Genomic DNA, 17606 nt, shown 5'->3' with positions numbered 1-17606 from the left:
GCAATCACGAAGAATAAAAAAAACAATCATACACAAGAACACAAGATATACATGGTGCTCCACCATGACACCCCCACCACCTCCACCACCATCATCACCATCAGTCACCACCACAACCTGTAATGCCTAGTGTCTCCATGGCTAGCTCACCCCCTTCTCCACAGCCCCCGAATCACTTGTCTTGTCCCAAAAATTTTCTCCCTCCCTCTGATAAGCAATCTCCAGCAAACCTTTTTACTATCCATGAAAGAACTGAGGAAGGGGAATAGGACGCAGCTGCTGAGGAAGCTAAAGCCTTAGCTCAGGCAAAACAGATGTTAGATGAGGCCCCTGCTAGATCTCTAGCTAATGCCAGATGTGAACTATGCCAGAGACAAAATTGCTAAGTTAGAGAAAGCTCTAAGCCATAGGGCTGAAGTTCATAGAGGGAAGCAACCACTAACAGTGGATGAAGGCCTTGTTGAACCTTTAACCACTTCTAAGCACCCAATCAAGGAAGGGAGTAAGCTTCCAAGCATTCCTGCATCAGGTAGAGGAAGAGGGAGAGGGTCCAGTGGTAGGGGAAGAGGTGGGGGAAGGAAGACCACCATTGGTGTGTCGCTTGTCGAAGCAACCAAATTGCAAAAGTGTGGCCAAGTTTAAATTTATGAAATGCCACTACCACTTCTAACTAAAAATACAGCTAGGGTGAGTAGGGATCGTCCTAAGGGATCGAAGGTGTATTTGTGATGGAAATTAATGTCGGATTAGTGGGCCGAATGATCAAAGATTGATTGGTAGTTGATTACTAAACTATAATGCAATTAAAGATTAATACAAGTAAAAAGAGAGCAATTTAGAAAATAGGGAAAAGATATAGGAGAGAGGTCTTGGGACATAGAGTTATCACTAAGCTTCACTTCATCAAACACTAGCAATTGTATATTAATGGGGAAATTTAAATTGAAACTTTGTATGTGTGTGTGACATCAATTGAAACTAAGCATGGATGACAAATAAGTATAGATTGTCTAACCAATTTAAATGAATAGCACAACCTATCAAATGAGACCAAGATTTCATTCAATTAAACCACAACTAATGCACACACAAATATCGAGAGATGTACACTCTTTGCATTCAAAAGTATGGAACATCAAGAAACAAGAATGGATTGTTCACCTACCTAAGAAATTAAAGCATCTACACTACAACTAGGCTAGAGACGTGAAATTAAACTAATTAAACTAGAGATGTGTTACAATTCATCAAGAAACAAGTGTGAACCATCAAATAAATCACAAAAGTGTTCCATTAAGTACCATGTCTTGACCATCACTAGATTAACATCATCAATACACACAGAAATGCATCAAATTCATTAAATCTAGTGATAAAAATATGAACATCAATTCTATCATAGATAGACATATGACTAGAGCTAAATGATCAATTGAAAACATTAATCCATACAAATCAAGTAAAAATCACAAGATCTATATTTATTCATGGTCAAAACATCTATTACAACTAAAATCCCCAAAAATACACAAAAGCTAGGTTGAAAAAGCAAACCTAGGGGCTATCTCTAGCCCCAAGAGAAGGATTTAGCCACTCATTGTAGTGGTCATAGAACCCTCAAGGGCTAGCTTGGAGGTTGGCATCATCATCTTCATCATTGATTTCTTCTTCAAAACCCTAATTCTAGAGAGAAAAACTATCTATTCTATATTTGGTAATTATAACAATAACATCTACTACAATGATGTTCAATAAATCAATTACACACTTCTTTGACTATGGACCAAGTCAAAATAATAGCCTCTGATCGGAGGAAATTTGCAGCTATGCACGGTAGGTAGAAATCGGCGCGCTCGGGAATTAGACAGCTTATTGCCAGCAGGCATTTCGATCGATCAAAGATTTTCGATCGATCAAACACTTAGCTTCGATCGATCGAAGCTGACGTGGCATCAAAAATATCTTCGGGCCTTATCCACTTTGTTGAGCTGGCACCGCTTTCATTTCGATCGATTGAAGATCACTTCGATCGATTGGAACTTCCCTTCGATCGATCGAAGTTCCCCTGATGCAATTTTCTTGGCTTCTTTCCAACTTTGCTCCTTAACTCCAAAAATGGTCTAAATGGCTCTTATTAGCCTGTTTGAACATTATTCACCTGAAATAGGCAATAACACAAATAAGTATCTAAGATATGAAAGTAAGATAGATGAATGGACTAAAATACCCTAACTTAGGTGCTAAAATGCGTCACATTTGAGCACTCATCACACCCCCAAACTTAGATATTGCTAGTCCCTAGCAATGAACTATAAGGAGAAGAAAGAAATAAACAACTAAGTAACTATGAACTAGAAAGCAATAAAATGATAACTCCACTTTCGTAGGGAACATGATTGCATTTAGCATATGCAACAAGCCTTTTAAACCCCTAGGTTACCCTTAGTGGACGAGTGAAGTCTTATGAGGGTTTTCAGAAATGATACCCATAAACATTAAGCTCTTTCTCACAAGAGAGACATCAATATACAAAACAAACATTGGGAGAAAATTACCTCAAGCATGCAATTTTTTAACACTTTCCAAGCAATCTACCAAAATCTCAACATCAAACAAACAAGTATGGTCCTCCACACATCAAGAAAATGATCATGCAAATCAAAACAACTCTAAAATCCTTTTAAGTGAACCGGCATCAAATATGTTACTATCTAAGCTAACTAAAAAAATGATCACATCCTTACCCTTAAATTAGCACACAAATCTAGTCCCGATCATCAAAACAAAGAATGGACCTTTTATTAAAGCTTATTTAACTAGGTGCGCTTATTCTTTTCACTCGAATTTTTTATTTATTTATTTATTATTATTATTATTATTTTTTTAACTATCCTAAGGATTAAAGATGGAAGTATGGTGTAATGTGTTGATCTATTAAGCTTTCTAGCGATCCATGAGGTCGAGCGTTAGGTCAATGACTCTCAAACCGGACGGCTTTAGGACATTAGGTGTTTAAACACCCCTAAGGACTTATAAGCTCAAATCAACTAGGTTACAAATCAAAACAACTTCTATCAAATCATTTCCCACTCCTCATCTTTTGGGAGAAGTTCTCACTTTTTATTACTTTTGCAAAATTTTTTTTTTTTTGTTTTTTTCAAGTAGAATTATTAACCTAGAGTTTGGGCCCTCCACCTTTCGGCGCGAGAAATTCAGTGCTTGGTGAGGCTAGAATCCCGGCTACTTAATGAAAAGGGTTTGTTATCCACTTTTGTCAAGATGAAAGCTTTCAATGCACTACTAACCCAATTGGGATATAACCAATTTAATAATCAACAAAGCATGTACCCCGTAAATGAATGCTAGTGTGCGCCTGTGCTAGTGTAGAATCCTAGAATGAATTTTAAAACAATCACAAAATCAGGATAATGTGGACCACAAATGCAAACAAGATATCAATCTTTCGAAAAATTTACTCCTAAATGGCATCCACAAGGCATACAAGGAGTATTGGACTCTCAAGTCAAGCAATTTTTAAATTCTAAGTATAATGGTTCTCAAAAGATCAAAATTATAGCTCAAATGGATCCCAAATCTCAATCATGTAATTAAGTCTGTAATTAAGTCTCAAACTTAAGTAGAATGCAACGAAGTCACCTTACCCCCAAACTTAAATCGCACATTATCCTCAATGTACAATGAAAACAATGGAAAAGATGGAATGAATATACCGTGGTGGCAAAGACATGAAACCCATCAATGATCCAAGTCAAAAGATGGCTCCCCCAAACTTGGAATCAGCAACCTACTTAAATAACCACACTAGCAAACTGACATCAAATATCAAATGGGATAAGAATAACCAAGGCATGCAATCTAAGGCAATATAGCACAAGATGAAAGAGAGAGATGGGATCAAGCCCAAAAAAATATATAAAAGTAGCATGACTACATATAAGGGCACAATGGTGAATTTATTTAATATTTTTCATTTAATGAAAACAAGTATATACAAAATGCCAGAAAATTATTATTTTTTTTGATCGATCAAAACCTTCCTTGATCGATCGAAAATCCTATGATCGATTGAAAATCTCTGAAAAACTAAGTTTTAGGAGCAAAAATTTCCGACGCAAAACCAATCGATCGAAATTAATTTCGATCGATTGAAACATCAACTCCATCGATCGAAATTAAGTTCGATCGATCGAAGTTTCCCAGGCTAAAAAACTTTATGAATGCAGATTTTTGGAAAACTCACAACATGCCTGGAAAACTTCAATGAGATCATGACATAGCATTATTCAGATGATGCAAAAATGAAAGATGGGATAGAGAATGAAGAAATAGAGTTTGGCAACTCCATGAGAACTAGGTTTAACGTCTCTAGTCGACGTTCAAACAATCTCAAATATCGACATAAACTGGATCCACCAAGAGGGCAAACTTCACATGTCTTTAGAACACTTGCCCTTCAATGAAGGGCTTCAACCTTTGTCCATTGACTTTGAATGTAGTTCCATCTTTCAAGGTTTGTATTTTAACCGCCCCATGAGGCGCAACAGAAATGATCTCATATGGGCCTTCCCATTTGGTTCGCAATTTCCCGGGAAAGAGTTTTAGCCTAGAGTTAAAGAGTCATGCTTTTTGACCAGGTTCAAAAGATTTATTCACAATATGTTTGTCATGAAAAGCTTTAATTCTTTCTTTATAAAGTTTGGCATTATCATATGCATGATGTTTTAACTCTTCCAACTCATTCAATTGTAGCAAATGATTCTCTCCGGCCTTGTCAAGGTCAAGATTGAGCTATTTAATGCCCACATAGCTTTGTGTTCTAGCTCAACCGGGAGATGGAAAGGCTTTCCATATACAAGTCTATAAAGAGACATGCCAATGGGAGTCTTATATGCCGTTTGGTAAGCCTACAAAGCATCATTCAATTTGCGCGACCAATCTTTCCGAGCTGTGTTAACAGTTTTTTCAAGAATTTGCTTAATTTCCCGATTTGACATTTCTACTTACCCACTTGTTTGAGGATGGTATGGGGTGGCAACTTTATGAGTAACGGAGTACTTAAGAAATAAGTGCTTTAAGATTTGATTACAAAAATGCTTTCCTCCATCACTAATCATGGCTTTTGGCATACCAAAACGAGCGAAGATGTTGGATTTAATAAATTGAATAACCACGGAATGGTCATTTGTTTTGGTAGCACAAGCTTCCACCCACTTGGAAGCATAATCAATGGCAAGCAGAATATATTGAAAGCCATAAGACATAGAAAATAAACCTATAAAATCAATGCCCCAAATATCAAAAACTTCTACAACAAGAATATTTGTCAAAGACATCATATCTTTTCTCGACATTAATCCCATTTTTTGACATCTTTTACACTCCTTGCAAAAATTGTATGCATCTCTATGAATGGTAGGCCAAAATAGCCCACTTTGAAGAACCTTTAAAGTGGTCTTCTTTGCAATAAAGTGCCCGCCATATGCAAGGGTATGGCAAAACACAAGGACACTAGGAACCTCACTCTCCGGAATACATCTCCTCATAATTTGATCCGGCCAACATCGAAACAAAATGGGATCTTCCCAATAATATTTCCGAATATTGGCAAAGAATCGGTTCTTTTCTTGCCTTGACCAATTAGTTGGAAGTTTAACAATTGCGAGATAATTCACAATGTCGGCAAACCAAGGCATTTTTCCATTGGAAATTTGGAAGAGCTATTCATCCGGAAATGAATCATGAATTGGTGGACTTAGGGAAGATTCTACCATTAAACTTGAAAAATGATCGGCAATCACATTTTCAGTGCCTTTCTTATCTCTGATTTCAAAATTAAATTCCTGAAGAAGCAAAATTGATGAGCGCTGAAAAGTGCGCATTTAAACCCCTTAAGCAAGGGTATTTTAGTCCATTCATCTATCTTTATTTACCCGTTTTAGTACTTGTTTGTGTTTTTGTCTATTTCAGGTCAATAATGTTAAAACAAGCTAAAAATGGTTTCTTTAGGCCTTTTTGGAGTCAAACTAAGTCTTGGTAAGAATTTGGAGCAAAAGGAGGCTGATGCTGAAAAACTGCCAAGTGAGATTTATTAGGAAAGTTGGATCGATCGAACCAAGTTGGATTAATCGAAGAAAAAGTTGGATGGATCAAAAATGTGCTGGCAGCGAGCTGTCTTATTCCCGCACACCCAAACTCCACCTACCACATAATACGGGATTAGATATTTTTGGGGCTATATTTCTGACTTAATGGCTAAGAAAAGGACCTTCTATATAAAGTGAATTGAACCATTTTTGTAAGGGAGCTTTTTATCAATTTTTTTTTTTTTTACATTGTAGTTTTATTTTCTCTCTAGAAAAGTTAGAGATCAGGGTTAGAAGAGAAGAGGGAAGTGGAGGCTCATCTCAAGAACACATCTTTAGATCCACATACTCTCCCTCTCTAGAGCTTCAAAGAAGAAGAAGAAGAAGATGGAGCCATGTTTGGAACTTGCTCTTGAGAGTTTCATAACCACATCTACCTCCTCCATGATTGGCTAGATCTATACTTAGGGCTTGGATGAGCCCTAAGTCTTGTGTAATCTAAATCCTTATATTTCTATTTTTGGGAATTTATATATATTATTGTGATTAATGTTCTACCCTTGTGAATTTAATGAATCTTGGTATATTTCTATGATTTCTATGGTTTAATTCTTCCTATTAATTCTCTAGTTTATTTACATGTCTATGTGTGATTAAATTAGGAATTATTTCTTACATGATTTATATGGATTAATTCTTTCTATTGATTATCTATTTGATTATATGTTGTCTTATGTGTGATTATTTGGGAATTGATCTCTACATTAGATTCTCTATGTTGGTTGCATATCTATGTGTGATTAATTAAGGATTTAGTGATGGCTAAGCATGTGTTTTCATTGAATGGGTTTGTCAATTAATTTGATGGATTATTCTTATACTTGATAGGTTGTTCTACAATTTAATTTATGCTTGTAGGTAGGTAGACAATTTATACTTGATTTGATATTCCATGGCTTATTATTGCAAATTCCATGATTCTCTAGATTGATGTGTGCTACAATTGTGACTAGTTTGATGGGTCATGCTTAGAATTGATGGGTTGTGCTACACTTAGTTTATTTGTTGGTTAGGTAGACAATTCATGCATGAATTTGATGGTCCATGCTTAATATTACAATTGGTAGTCGCATTTTGTCCACAACAATGTATTCCCCATTAATGGAAAGCAAGTGGTTAATTACATGAGCTTAGTGGTGATTCCAATACCCTAAGACCTCTCTTCATATCTCTTAAATCCCTATCTCTCACTAGTTTACTTTAATTGCATTTTAATTTTCTTGCATCTTAGTTTAATCAATTAATCTCTATCTTTTGCACTCAATTGATACATTAGAGTCGAAGTTAAATTCCAACATGTATAATCTCTGTAGACGATCCCAACTCGCTATACTTCATTAGTTGTAGTAGTGGTTTTTATAAATGTAAATTTGACTAGAAAAGCTTCCGAAACCACATTCATATTTTGACCTTGCGAAGCGACCTCTCACATTAAAAGGTCTCATTTTCTAAACGCATTGGAAAGAGGCTCGTCAAATTTTGGCGCCGTTGCCAGGGATTAACGGGTTTGTTGAAATTAAACTAAACAATAGTGTTCATTGGATTGTTTCTATTTCTATTTTATTTTCTATTATTTATTCTTTTCTTACTCTCGATATTATTTGTCAATTAGGTACTTGACTGCAAGAAAGGCAAACTTTGGAACTTGAAGCAATCATTGGAGCTTAAAGTTAACATTAAAATTTGAAGTTGTTTAAGGACCTTTGTGAGCAATTCTTGGAACTCTTGTATTTTAATTGTGCACTTCTTTGCATGCTTGTGATAGCCCTTGTTGAGGTTAAATTCATTGCTTTAATTTTTGTCCAAGCATCGGCCCGTGTGGAGGCCATTATTTGTTGCATTTGGATTTTGAATATGGATGGAACCATTGTTTGATCCAAGTTTGGGGGAAAATTATTTTCCCTCACCTTATGTCCCTCCACCATATTTTGATCCTTATGAGGTTGAGTCCAGTTCATTTTAACATGCATCATCTTATTATGGACTTGACTATTCTCATTATCCTCCTTGTGAATATTACCCTCCCCCACCATTTTATGATGAACCAACTCCACCACCTTCTAGGTACTCATTCGGATTTGAAGAAAAAGTGTTAGCTTTACTTGATGTACATATTTCACAAACTCCACTTATTAATTCTTATTCTCAAACTTTAGCCAAGCTTGAAGCTCAAGTTAAGCAAATTGCAAGTACTCTTTCTTGTCAAGAGGAGGAGGAAGAGGCAAATAAAAAAATGGCAAGAACTTTAATGTATATAGATGAGGATGATGAGAGTGAAGAGAAAGAAGTAGCAAGTGAGCTAATGCCTAGCACTCTATCTTGTATAGAAGAGAAAGTGGCAAATGAGTTAATGGCTAGCCCAATAGAGCACAACATGATTAATGAGGACTTTCCTTGTTTTGATTATGATTTTATCTTGGCCATTGATACTTTAGAGAGTGAGAAGATGTTGACCACTATAGAGGTAGGAGAGGAGGAGGAGAAACTTGTTGAAGAGGGCCTTCCTTCTATTATCTCCAATGACCCTCTTGAGACATGCCTTTTTGAAATGTATAAAAATTATAGTTTTGACCTTGAAAGCTCTAAAAATGAAATAAACTCTCTAATAGACTCCTTAGCTAACTTGGAAGGTAAGGAGATGGTGATTTTTGAGGAAAAGAAGAGGGATGAAGAGAAGGTGTTTCTTGATATTCCAAATGAGTCTTTGAAAGACATTGACTTGCTAATTTACAAAGGAAATGATTCTTTGAATACACTTCAAGAGCACAAAAATGAGGCAAGGCCGCCTATTATTGATTTCATTTTCAAAACAGTGGATGAAAAGTATAGTACCATCTCTTTCATTTCTTTTCAAGTCATTCTTTTAGAGGATGCTTTCATTGTTGTAAGTGAGGTATTAAATGAGAAAATGGAAAAGAGGGTCAATAAGGATGTCTCATATCTGGTTTTTGATACATTCGACAATTGAGTCAAACCAGCGTCTTGCTAGAGACGTTAAACACTAGTATTCGTAGAGTTTCAAAACTCTATTCCTCCCTCATTTCTTTTTATTTTTCGTTCTTGTATACATTCTTCTATTCATTTTTCAATCTCTATTCTTGTTACCATCATTGGGGCTTACCATAGGATTTTCTGCACTTTCATCTCAAAATTAGGTATTTGGTGTCAGTTTGATCAATCACAAGTGTCCCTTCGATCGATCGAACCTCTCTGCAGTTAATTCTTTGCAGAAATTAGCTCTCTGTGTATCGAGCGAATTTTATTTCAGATCGATCTGAGTGTTCCAAGATCGATCGAGATTTTCCTTAAATCGATCTTCATTCCATACTTAGAAAATTTTTTGGAGCTCTGCATTTTTCACCTCTCTATGTATCGATCGAGCTTATCTATAGGTTTTCACATCTTCGATCGATCGAGTTTAGATCGATCATCCTTAGATCCATCACTGCTTTGCCCTTTTGACTTTTTGATTTTTTTCTTCTTTCTATTTTTTATTTATTTTATTTTTTCATTTTCTTTTACTTTTGTTATTTTATTTTATTTTATTTTATTACTTTTCTCTTAAAATAAAAAAAATTATTTCTTTGTATTATTTATTTCCATGCATTATTACTTCTTGCATTTTTATTTACTTGCCTTTTTATTTTTGTTTGTGTACATACTTGTTTTGTCTAAATAAAAAAAAAAAAAAAAAAAAAAACAATCTTTCAAAGTGGCATTCCGTCTTGCTAGAGACGTTAAACTTAGCAATCTTTGTTCATTTTTCTTGCATTTTGTTTCATTATACATACTTTCATAAATATATATATATATATATATATATATATAATAATTAAAAAAAAATTGCATTCTTTATTTCATGGCATTTTCATTTATTACATTTTTATTTCTTTGCATTTTATTGTGTGTGTGTACATACTTGTTATGTTATAAAAAAAATGGAAAAAAAAAAAGTGAGAGTTTTTATTTTTCATTTTTTTTTTATTATTCTTGCATCCTTTCTTACTTTTTGTTTATCATTTCTTGCATTGTACATATTCTTTCATTGCATTTTGTCTTCTTTATTTTTCTTTTTTCATTTTGTTCATGCATTTTATTCTTTGTGTTTCTTGCATTTTGTATATACTTATTTTCATAAAAAGAAAAACATAAAAACTTTTTACCATTGTGCCCAGTGTGTATCCATGCTTGGTGTAGGGCTTGATCTCATATATCTCTTTCATCTTGTCTTATATTGCCTTATGACGAGCGTTGAAAAGTGCACATTTAAACCCCTTAAGCTTAGGTATTCTAGAACCTTTATCTATCTTACTTTCTCATTTTAGACTAATTTCGTGTTATTGCCCTTTTTAGATGTTTATCCCCAAAATAAGCTAATTCAGCCAAATGAGAGCTTAAAAGAAGCCAACTCAAGCTGGATGGAAGAAAGGAGCAAAGTGGAAGCAGATTGAAGCAAAATATAGAATTCAGTAGGTTCGCTCAATCACAAGTATATTTCGATCGATCAAAAGTTCATCGATCTAGACATTTCAAGATGGATCCAAGCTCTTTTGTCCTTATCCAAAGATCCCACAAAGTTCGATCGATCCAACAATTCTCAGATCGATCGAAAAGATTCCATCTTATCCTGTTGTACCACCCCACCTACCACTTTTGTCTCTTTCCCCAAAATATCTTAGATCTGTCCTAATCCAAAAAGGCGCTGCCATGGGAGGATCGATCCAACTTAAGTTTGATAGATCTCAGCCATGTTCGATCGATCTTACCACAAGTTCGATCGAATGGCTCATATTCCTTCTATAGGTAGGTTAAAAATGTCACACTCAATAGTCTGGGCTCGCACATCAATATTCCTCCAATGATTGCACTCGAACTTCCTCAAGCTCGAAAAAAAAGACAAAATCCAGCTCATTAAAGGTTGGCTCATGGTGCAATCATTGGAGGAATATTGATGTGCGAGCCCAGACTATTGAGTGTGACATTTTTAACCTACCTATAGAAGGAATATGAGCCATTCTTGAGAACATACTTGAAAAAAGACTTTTGACATAATTTCCATATCATATTCTTAGTGAGGAAGAAAAGAAGGGAAGAGGTTAGAGACACAGGCTTGGAGTTCTTCCATCAACCAAGAAGAGGAGCAATTTCTACCATGGAGTTAGCCCTTGAGGGTTAGAGGACACCATCCATGAGTGGCTAGACATCCTATTGGGGCTAGAGTTAGCCCTAAGTATGCTTTCTATATCTTGATTTATGTATTTTTGAGGGGATTTGTATTGTGATATATGTTTTGATATTTTTATATACATAGATCTTGTTTATTCAATGATTTGTGTGGTTTAATGCTATACATAGATCTTGTTTATTCAATGATTTGTGTGGTTTAATACTTCCAATTGATCATTTCATTCTATCCATATGTCTATGTATGCTAGAATAGATGTTCATGTGTTTGTCTCTAGATTTTGTGTTATTGATGCATGTCTATGTGTATTGATACTATAGATCTAGAGATTGTCAAGACATAGTGCTTAATAGAATACTCTTGTGGTTTATTTGATGGTTCATACTCATTTTTTGACGGATTGTGCCTCTCCCTTAGTTTAATTAGTTTAATTTCATGTCATTAGCTTAATTGTAGTGTAGTTGTAGTTTAGATGTTAAATGGGAGGATAATTCATGCTTGTTGTTTGATGTTCCATACTTATGAAAACAAGTAGCATATGTCTCTAACCTTGTGATGTGTTTGGATTGTGAGCTTAAAGAAAGGATTAATGGCTTAGTTTGATATATTGTGCTATCCACTATGTTGCTTAGACAATATATACTTAATTAATCATCCATGTTTGTTGAAACAACCACACACACACACTATTGTCGCAATACATGTTTTCCCCCTCATTAATCATTCATTAAGGGTGTAGAAAAGCTATGCTTAGTGGTGATCTCTAAACTCCAAGATATCTCTCTCTTATTTTCTCTCTATTGCATTTAATTGTTTACTTTAGTTTAAATTGCATCTTAGTATAATTCAATCACCAACCAATCTTTGATCACTCGACCTACTAACCCTAATCTCGATTCCACAACCTAATACGACCCACTAATCCCTTGGGACGATCCCTACTCGCCCTAACTATAATTTTAGTGAAAGGTAGTAGTGGCAAATTATAAATGTAAAACTTGGCTACACTCATCTTAGTCCACTTTGCAAGCTTTGGGTGCATCGCGACAAGGCACACCAAGTTTTTGGCGCCGTTGCCGGGGATTGATTGAAGGCAACATCATAATTGTGGAATCAATTAGGAATTAGTACTCTTTTGATTGTGTGTTTACTTTATTTTCATTTTCATTTTGGTTACTTAAAATCTAAAAAATTTGTAAGGCTAAAATTGAAAATTGAATTGAAGTGCTAAAGGACCCTTTGTGAGCTCTTTCTTAACTCAATCTCTAGTTAAATTGTCGGCCCGCGTAGAGGCTTGTATTTCAATTCTTAGATAAATCGTGAGCCCACGTGGAGGCAATTTTATTATTCTTTGCATATTGTTGATTACATGGGAGTATGGGATCATTGTAGGTGGAGGAAATTTGTTGATTGTTGAATTATTGCGAAGGTGAAGTGATTGTTGATTGTTTGTTACTTGTTTGTGTTTTGCTTGTGCATGCATGGTCGAAGGTCATTAAATCCTACTATTGTCCCTTTTAATTTGAATTTAGAATCCATTGTTCGTACACCTAGGGAAGGGGTAATTTTAATCATTCTACTTCTACAATGGAAGTACATAATGAGGACCATGTGGAAGACCTTGGTCACATAGACCAACAAGGTATCCTTCACCCCAATGCGCATCATGATAACATGTGATGAGCACTGAAAAGTGTGCATTTAAACCCCTTAAGGTTAGGTATTCTAGAACCTTTATCTATCTTATTTTCCTGCTTTAGATTGGTTTTGTATTATTTTCATTTTCAGGTACTTATCCCCAAAATAAGCTAACTCAACTAAATAAGAGCATAATTGAAGCGATTTTGAGATGAATCAAAGAAAGGAGCAAAGTGGGAACAAAAAGGAAGCAAGTGGTGGAAATTCAGCATGTTCGATCGATCGAAAGTTCATCGATCTCAGCATTCCAAGATGGATCCAAGTTCTTTTGTCCTTATCCAAGATTCCATAAAGTTTGATCGATCCAACTTTCTTCCGATTGATCGAAAAGATTCCATCTTATCCACTTGTACCACCCTACCTACCACATTTGTCTTTTTCCCAAAAATATCTTCAAAATATCTCAGATTTGTTTTTATCCAAAAAAGCGCCGCCATAGAGGATCGATCCAGCTTAAATTCGATAGATCTCAGCCATGTTCGATCGATCTTACCACAAGTTCGATCGAGGATCGATCCAGTTAAAATTCGATAGATCTCAGCCATGTTCGATCTATCTTACCACAAGTTCGATCGATCGAACTTCCCAAATCCCGAGAAAATCTAAATTTCAGCTCATTAAAAGTTATCTCATATCCAGTCATTGGAGAAATATTGGTGTACGAGCCCAGCTCATTTGGAGTGATATTTAACCTACCTATATAAGGAATATGAGCCACTTTTTGAGAGAGACTTTTTAAACACTTGAGAGGCACAATATTGATATTCTTAATGAAGAAGAAAAGAAAGGAGGAGGCTAGAGACACAAGCTTGGAGTTCTTCCATCAACCAAGAAGAAGAGCAATCTCTACCATGGAGTTAGCTCTTGAGGGTTGGAGGACACCAAGTTTTTGGCACCGTTGACGGGGATTGATTGAAGGCAGCGTTGTATTTGTGGAATCAATTAGGAATTAGTACTCTTTTGATCGTGTCTTGACTTTGTTTTCATTTTGGTTACTTATTGTGTTGGTTCTTGTTTGACTAGGTGCATTGAGCAAGAAGATGAGTAAAGGAGCATTCCAAGCAAAGAGCTAAGCAAAGCAAATGAAAAAGGCTAAAAATTGAAATTAAATTGAAGTGCTAAAGGACCCTTTGTGAGCTCTTTCTTAACTCAATCTCTAGTTAAATCGTCAGCCCGCATGGAGGCTTATATTTCAATTCTTAGATAAATTGTGAGCCCACGTGGAAGAAATTTACTTTTCTTGCATATTGTTGATAGCATGGGAGTATGGGATCATTGTATGTAGAGGAAGTTTGTTGATTGTTGATTTGTTGTGAAGGTGAAGTGTTTGTCATTATTGCTTGTTGTGTTGCATTGTGCATGCATGGTCGTAGATCATTGAGACCCACTCTTGTCCCTCTAAATTTTCATCTTGAATCCGTTGTTCGAAACCCTAGGGGAAGAGGAAGTTCTAGTCAATCCATTTCATCAATGGAAGGACATAATGAAGACCATGTGGAGGACCTCGGTCACATAGACCAACAAGGCATCCTCCACCCCAATGTGCATCATGATAACATGCAAGTTCCATTAGGCATGCCGAGGCTATTTGTTCATCCACCACAACAACAAGGCCAAGTTCCATTGGGAATGCCAAGGCCAATCTATGCTCCACCACCTCCCGTCATTCAAGGCAATCAAGGTGCCCATGTTGTACCTCCAATTGCTAATCTACCCCTTGCTTTAAGAGATCACTATGTGCCTAATGAATACAATGCACCCATATGCATTCAATTGCCACCATTTAGAGCACACCACTATGAGATCAAACCACAAACCATTCAAATGCTTCCTAACTATCATGGACTTCCAAGTGAAGAACTCTACAAGCATTTGGATGAGTTTCTTGAAGTATGTTCCACCGTGAGATACACGGACATGCAGGAAGAGGTTTTAAGGCTTAAACTTTTTCCATTCACCCTTAAAGACAAGGCAAAATATTGGTTTAACAATCTTAGACCTTTTTCAATAACTTCTTGGGCAGAAATGCAACAAGAGTTCTTGAAGAAGTACTATCCGGTTTCTAAGACTAATGCCATGAGAACCTCAATTCGAGAGTTTTCACACGGGGATGGGGAAACGTTCCATAAGGCATGGGAAAGATTCAATGAATTGATTAGGAAGTGTCCACATCATGACATGCCCAAATGGCAATTAGTTCAATATTTCTTCAAGAGCTTATCGGACAATTACAAAGGCATGGTTGATGCTTCCATGGGTGGCTCTTACATTGATAGGCATGAGGATGACGTATGGCGTCTTTATGAGAGCATGAGTGAGAATTCTTTGCATCGAACTTTATCTTCCAAGAATGGTAGGAATTCAAGTGGAAAGAAGAGTGTTGGCTTACATCAAGTCGACCATTCCAATGAAATAGTCGTCGAGATAAAGTCCTTATCTCAAAAGTTTGATCAATTCTTGATTAACTAAAACTTGGCAAATCGCGTATCTTCCATCACTAACCATTCCCATCATACATCCAATGAGACATGTATGACTTGTTCAAGTGTTTGACATTCTACTTCCAATTGTCCCCATGGACATGTGCAAAGTGAGCATCATGAACAAGTTAATACAACTTTTGTTAATCAAGGGAACAACCCTTATGGCAATCATTATAATCCTAGTTGGAGGAATCACCCAAATTTCTCTTGGAAAAACCAAAGGGAAGGCTCAAACCCTCCCCAAGGTGGTTTCCAAGGGAAGTATATTCCACCTCCAATGCAAAGCCAAGGTTCCCAAGGATATAGACCATTCTAATCACAAGGAAATCAATTCTCTAATCCTCATTTTCCTAATCAACCATCATATTCTCAAGGAATTGTTAGGAGTTCCGCTTTTGAAGAGAAAGTTTTGACCGCTCTAGGCACTCTAGAGGCGAATACTCAATTGCTTCATTCCCATTCTCAATCCATTACTAAGCTAGAAACCCAAGTAGGGCAAATAGCTAGTACTTTGAATGTTAGAGAGAAAGGGAAAATGCCTTTGAATGCCCTACAAAAGCAATAATGTGTTGTGGAGACTCATTCCTCATCGGAAGGTCACACAATAGAGCATGTCAATGTGGTAACTACCTTGAGAAGTGGGAAGACTGTGGACAACTAAGTGGGTATGTCCAATGAAGAGAGTGAACCGGTGCAACCAAAAGTTGACACCCATCCCGTTTCACATCCTATTCCTCCTTCATTGCATATACATGATTTTTCAAATGAGAATATCTTGAAAAGTGATTTTGAAAAGAAAAATGCGCAACATGATTTCAAAACTTCTTGTGTTGAAGAGACTTCAAAGAAAATGTCTGAAAAGGTTTTTGAGACAAGAGCTCCATTTTCGGATGCCTTAAAAGGATCTATTTCAAATGACAAGCAGAAGGCCAAAGCAAATGAAATTATGGATGTGTTTAGGCAAGTGAAAGTCAATCTTCCACTTTTTGATGCAATCAAGCAAATTCCAGATTATGCCAAGTTCTTATGAGACTTATGCACCCAAAAGAGGAAGAACAAAAGCCAAGCACCTAGGAAAGTGGTCTTAACCGAGCAAGTAAGCTCAATTTTGCAGCATAACACTCTTCCGAAGTTTAAGGACCCCGGTTCACCTACCACTTCATGCATCATTGGAGATCATATCATTAATCGGGCTCTTCTTGACTTAGGAGCAAGTGTTAATCTTCTTCCATACTCGGTATATGTCAAATTAGGCTTAGGAGACTTGAAACCGACGTCGGTGGTTTTACAACTTGCCGACTGATCCATCAAAAAGCCCAGGGGTATCATTGAGGACGTATTGATTAAGATTGATAAATTCTTCTTTCCCATTGATTTCGTTGTTATTGACACGGAAATAATTCCAAATCTTAAGAGCCAAATTCCGGTTATCCTTGACCGTCCTTTCTTGGCAACCGCAAATACCAACATTAATTGTAGGACGGGGATAATGAAGATTTCATTTGGCCACATAAAGGTGAAGTTGAATATCTTTAATCCAACCCCCAATTCATTTGACAAGTATGAAGAAGTGAATGTTGTAGAGAAATGTCATAACCATGCATGTGAAGGAATAGTTACTTTTCTTGAAACCAAAATTTCAAAAAGTCCATCTTCAACCTTGAAACCAAAGAAAGTTGTTTCAAAGTCTTGTTTTAAAAGGGCATGAAAGCCCAAAGATTGCTTTGACCAAGGACCAAAAACTTCTTTTGAGCTTAATCCAACAAGTTCCTTAAAGAACCATTTGTTGGGTGGAGTTCAAAACACTTATCACCCCATCAAGGAGGGGATGCACTACAAGATGTTTGATCCGGGCTAAAAGAGCCTAACGTCTTGCTAGAGACGTTAAAGACTAGCAAGATATTTTGTAGGGTGTCAAAACCCTATTCCTCCCTCATTTTTATCTTTAATTTCATTTCTTGCGAAGTCTAGATATTGGCTTTGGGTTCATATGCATTATGGTGTGTCGTCAATTCAAACCCAAAGTTTATGCAATGTGGCCAAGTTTTACATTTAGAAATTGCCACTACTACCTTT

The 17606-nt window shown here is 36.2% G+C and overlaps 1 pseudogene; it reads right to left on the bottom strand.

The window, feature by feature from the left end:
- Positions 1–15128: 15128 nt before the first annotated feature.
- LOC132275643 (small nucleolar RNA R71) lies at positions 15129–15227 on the bottom strand (annotated as a pseudogene).
- Positions 15228–17606: the final 2379 nt, after the last annotated feature.

Source organism: Cornus florida, unplaced genomic scaffold (assembly GCF_030987335.1).
Source record: "Cornus florida cultivar Cherokee Brave unplaced genomic scaffold, ASM3098733v1 CherokeeBrave_3.0.0_Hap2_Chr09, whole genome shotgun sequence".
In the NCBI taxonomy this organism is placed as follows: Eukaryota; Viridiplantae; Streptophyta; class Magnoliopsida; order Cornales; family Cornaceae; genus Cornus; species Cornus florida.
The sequence above is the reverse complement of the archived record's forward strand: the minus strand, read 5'-3'. Positions and strand labels throughout refer to the sequence as shown.